Source organism: Chrysoperla carnea, chromosome 1, assembly GCF_905475395.1.
Source record: "Chrysoperla carnea chromosome 1, inChrCarn1.1, whole genome shotgun sequence".
Lineage (NCBI taxonomy): Eukaryota > Metazoa > Arthropoda > Insecta > Neuroptera > Chrysopidae > Chrysoperla > Chrysoperla carnea.
In genome coordinates, this window is record NC_058337.1 from 93,933,373 (window position 1) to 93,939,504 (window position 6,132).

A 6,132-nucleotide genomic window follows, 5' to 3' on the forward strand; every position below is an offset into this window, starting at 1 on the left:
GATATGTGATATGTCTTTACTTGATTAACATCTGTCCGAAACAAAACAGAATCATTTTTTAAATGAGAAGCTCTATTTTGTTACTTGTCAGTTTAATAACAACAATTTTTCATAAAACTAAATTGCTAAAATAATTTTTGTATAGTTGAAGAGCAATTTGTTTATAATGACTTACTAATTTTAGGTTATAAATAAACCTTGAATAATTATGAAATTAAATTATAATTTTTCAAACATGGAACTGTGTATTTTAAATTATTTTGATTTTTACAAATACAATCAACCAAAATTTTATATGAAAATTGATGGTTAAATAACTAATTATTATTTTTATAATTTATAAAAGTTTTTTTAAAAATAAAGACAAGAATAACTTTAAAAATTTAACTTTTTGTTTGTTTCTTAAATGGATGTAATCACGGATAGAAACAAAAACTTTTGTTAGATACTTTTTTTTTTTTCGAAAAATGAATTTAAAGAAATCGATAAAAATTTTTGAAATCGATTTCCATAAGTATTCATTTTTCGGAAAATGTTTAAAATAATCAATATAAAAGTTTGTTTCCTTAGCTTTCACTGGCTATGAGAACGAGCATGAATAAATCATTTCGAAATCAAAAGCAGAAAAAACATCGATAAATCTGACATAGTCTTTTTAGAACTCATTCTCATCACTCGTAATATAAGAAAGATTTAAATTAAAAAGATGTTACCTTATGAAATAATCATATGCTTTTATTGCAACCTTCTTTTCGAAAACGAATACATTTGGCATAAATCGAGTGCTAAAAATTTTATGATAGTATGTTATTCAATTTCTATCGAATGTATTCATTTTTGAAAAGAATGCCTATAACATGTTTTTAGTTATCTTATAAGGAACAACTTGTTTATTCGAAGTGTTTCTCCATCTTTTATCAGTAATGAGAATAAGTCTGAGCAACTAACTTTCGAAACCGAAACTTTTTGGAATCGAAAGCTGAAAACGAGTTCTTTAAATTGACTAGACCGATTGACTAAGAAAAGTGAACATTCAACATTTCAAGTGTCACATTCAACAAGATATTTTGGATTTAAAAGGAATAATTTTTCAAATACATCGTGTATATTTTAATTCAGTTCAACTGGTTATACTGAATTATTTATGAATAGAAAATCAATAAGTTATATAAGGGATGAATATGCGAGACTTTGCAGCCGGTATACTTTGAAAGATTCTAGCAGCCTAAGCTCTATAATTAAAGTTAATGATAACAGTTTATCAATTTTACATTCAAATTTAAAACTTTATTGGCCGTGTTCAACAGAAAATGCGCGGTCTAAAAACGATAGACCGCGCATTAATAGTTTAAATCGACACGATGCAAAAAATTTAATATACCTAATGCTTAATAAAATAGATTAATAAATCTTTTTATATTTTATTCAAAAAGCAAATACATTTTTTTTTCGTACAAGCAAGTAGCAAAAAAGAGAAAATTATTATAAAACAATTGTGGAAGAATGTTCTTGTAAGAATTAGATATTCCCACAGAAAATATGTTTTTTTTTCTAAAATAATAATACATTATAATTAATAAAATAAGTAGATCTTCGAGAACAACAATACAATAAAATTATATTATTTGTGTTTGTTACAATTATTGAGAGAGGAAGTAGTAGTGGTTGGTACCTATTTAATCTTTAAATATGATCTTTTGTGAGAATTTTTTTTTCTTTTTTGAATGAATTTTATTGAAAACAATAGAAAATGACGACTTTGTAATTAGCAACTGTATTTTAATTAAGATGAAAAGATTTTTAAATAATGTCCTCGTTCCCATGCTGAAAACTGTGAGAAAAAATCATTCTGTTTTGTTATTATTATTTTTATTATAATTTTATACCAGTGTTTTGACAGTGTTCTTTTTTTATTTATGATTTTATTTTTTTATTATTTCTTACATCATCAAAATTGCTTTGATTGAATTTTTTAGCTAACTTTTATAACGGAATAAAAAGGGATAAGAAAAGGTATATTTCGTAGGTATTAACCTTATTCCATCAACACAGTAATAAAGAGAGCAAATCTGATTTTCTGGAGAAAAAGGCTCTTTATAGTTCAATGTACCATTAATAAGATAGGATTCATCATCGCTTTAATTTTGGAAATTTGTAGATGAATATTGATAGTTGAAATTATCAATGAATTTTTATAAAATGCAAAGTTGTAGGTAATAAAATTTACTAAAATTTATCTTCTCACCATTTGTACCTTTCCCACCTTTCCCAATTTTAGTATTTACGTTCAATGTTCTAATATGATACAAAATTTCAATTTTATCGAAATATTTCAAATATTTATGTTAGTACATTGAACGTAAAATCTTTGTAAATACTAAACTTATTGTTAGAAAAAATGGTCAACAGGTTAAATGTTAATCACGATTCCAAGAAGAAATACAAAAAAACCAAAATTGACCTGAATTCTTCAATTCATTGGATCATAAAATCGATTTGGCGAAAGACATATGGATGTGTTGCAAACAATATTTCATCATTTGTTCTTTAATAATTATAGTGTACTAGACGACCCGTGTGTTATGGTGCATTATTTGGCACGATAAGCTTTAAAATTAGGAGTAAATTATGATATTTTAAAGATTCCTTATTCCTTTATCAAATTTTACAGATCTCGCGGTTCAACAGAAAACAGGCTAAAGAAATAATATATAAGGTAAAACAACAAATCAATAAAGATTCTGTTTTCGTTAAAATGTAATCACTAAAAATGACTAAAATGTTGTTTGTTTAAAAGTTATGTGGAATAGATTTTGAAACAAATTAAAATTTTACATATTTTTAGTGTATTTTAACGAAATCAGAATCTGTATTGATTTTTTTTAAATATACTATTATTCAAGACAAAATGATGAAATATTGTCGCATTTATAAAGAAAAAATGTCAAGGAGCCATTCATGCAGCTAACTCATGTAGGTGAAGTCAGGATATTTTACTCGTACACTGTCATGTCTGTATAAGACTTGCGCATTAATACTTTCAGCTCAATTTTTTCTTATCATTGTCAATCTACTTAAGACCGTAATTCTCACTTTGTAGGCGCTTCCAGTTGCGTATTACGTAGATAATATAACTAGGTTTACGGCTAAGCATAGTTTTTATGAGTCATTTCAGAAAGGCAGAAAATTTCATAAATATTAGCCAGCACTGGGTCATCAATCGTAAGTATATTCCGCCTTCTCAAAGCGGGGTTTTGGCCCCAAAAAAATTTTACGCTTACAGATAGCAGTACGGAAAAGATTAGCGATGTTGACTCATACGTAAAAAAAATTTTTTTGATGAAAAGGACTTTGGAACCCTTTACGCACTGTGAATTCGTGACATTACGTGACTATTAGAAAAGAGGAAAAAGCTGAGCACAATTTTCCGAGCCCGATAGATAAACATAAGACAGACCCTTCTATATAGAATTTTTGTTTCAAATAATTCGAATGAAATAGAAGGTTGATGATTGGATTTGTAAAATATATTTAATATATTAATTTATTGCAGTTATAATAAAAAATTATCGTTTAATTGTTGTAATACATTTGCTTTTAACAGCGTGAGAGTATTTATTTTTAAGGGAAAAATAAATAAAAATGGAAGATTTTATGAATACACATAATTTTGTAAATAAATAACTTATTCATTTAAGTTTATACTATTAGGGAATGAGTCATATAAGCGATAAAATAATTACTCCTCCTTTGCTAACAATGGGCTGCTTATTTGGACAAAGAAAATGTTTAGTAAGAAACTACTTATTCTGCTGAAGCCTAATATACTTTCGTAGATGGTGATATAGGAAGTCTCATTTTTACTTCTGAGGAGACTAAAAGATTTCAGAGTTATTATTCAAAATAAGGGAGTATTAGTAGGTGAATCGCATTCTATTCGCAAACCTTATGGAAATATTTATTATAGCAAAGCCAACCAAATTGTAGCGGTTTCGAAACGAAAACGAATTTTTTAATAAGTTATCTACGCAATTCACTAACAATACTGAAATACTTTTCAGATCCTTCCGGGACAAAAGCGATGAAATGGGAACCGTGATATGTCAGCATATTATGGTATGTTAGACCAATTAAGCCGCGATATATATACTATATTATCAGTTGTGAACCATTCATAATCGAAATCGAATATATTTGGCTCAACTAATTTTAAAAGAAAAACCTAATTGTGATTTCCGCTTCCTAGCCAATTTGATCTGTGGACAACGGGATAATTTTTATTAAAATATTTTTGCAAGTTTCTTTAGACCAGCCACGAGATTGATAGATGATTATCTGTTACGGTTCAATTAAACAAAAGTTTAACAGTTGCACGACATTCAGAATGAAAATGAAAATCACACGTTCAAATAATTTTTAAAATTAATGACTATATTTTTAGTCTACATTAATTTAACATTTTGTATATCTTAAGGTTTTTCGATCAATAGCGTTTATAATATTCTATGAAAGTTATAAGAAAATTCCTCAGGATAAAACTTAACTGATTAAAAAGCTGATATTTACATAATTCTTCCTGAACTTGTAAAAAATAAGTAGCCCTGTAATTTTGTTAAAAGAATTTGATAAAATATTGATTATTTTATAAAAATAAAATAAAACTAGTAAAAAAACCAAAATTTTATTGAAGCTATGCCGGGTGGATGAGTAATCTCATCCACTCGGCATAGGTTTTTTTAGCGAAATTTTTTTAGGATTCTATTATACTACCAAGTTTGTCAATCATTCCAAAATTAAGAAAATTATAATTTGTTCAACAATGAATCCCTTTGTTAAATTTCAACGGTTTGTGTAAATGTTGTAAAAAGCAATAGATGCTTACAAACAGTCAAAAAATTAATTACCTAATGTAATATTGACAATGACTTCTTAAAAATGTAATATAAAAAAATATAAGTACATTTAATATTGAAATATTTAAAAATTGATTAAGAGGTAAAATTTAAACGAATTTTTAATGTGTAGTTTATAGAACAATTCAACATTCTGAACATTAAGAATTTATTGTGCAGAATTTATAAAACTGAAAATTGTATAGATTATAATATTAAATAGAATATTTTATAATAGAAATAAATTATTTATCTTACTAATTTTGGTGTTTCATTTTTTTTCTCTTTACCTATTTTATTATTTAAAAAGAGATCAGATTACAATAACACGTTTAAAATCGTGTGTGCAAACATTTCCATAAACTGTAGTTGTGCAAACTCATAAAATAAAGATTTAAAAATTGAAACCATGCATATAATTAAGTGATAATTATAAGCTTGAAGAATATCCAAACAACATTAATCTATAAAAACAAGCAAAGTCTAAATATGCAACCGAAGCATTTTGATGGATACTTGATAAAGTAATCACAATCATAATTATTTACGGGACTTCTGTGATGTTAGGGGTTTATTTTATTAAGAAAATACATTTTGGAATTGTGTGCTACAATATTGAGTGCCTTTTTAAGTACCGCGACAAACATTCTTTGTAAAGTCGACGTGAATAATCCGCCACTAAGTGATTTGGGAGGTTTAAGTACAAATATCCCCATACATTCTATCCCATCGAATTGATGTTAATAATGATTTTTATAAGGGTAAGTGTCTGGTAAAACGATGCCCTCATGTCTCATTTTAGCATATTTAAATGTAGCAACTTTATACTAAGATAAGTTTGGTCAAATCGATTTATTTTGAGGTGTGCTATACGTGGTACAACGTTTTCTCAATCTTTCAGGATACATGTACAATAAAGTTCTCTAAAATTATTATAAAGATACTTAGAAATCAGAATATCATAAGAATGTAAGAAAATGCATTTTATAAAAAAAAAAAATTAAAACAACTTTTTTATGGTCAATGTAAAAAAGTGGCGATTTATTTTGAAAATTATACGTCATTCCATGAAAATATTTTTTTATAAAGATAGGTAAGTGTATATATATATTTATTTATAATGTTATTTGAGAGACAACATTAGAAATGTGTGATTGTTTTAAAATAAAACTTGTCACAAAAGTGAATAAAATAAAAATAAATAATTAAAAAACTTGACTCCCCTGCTAAAGAGTGAAAC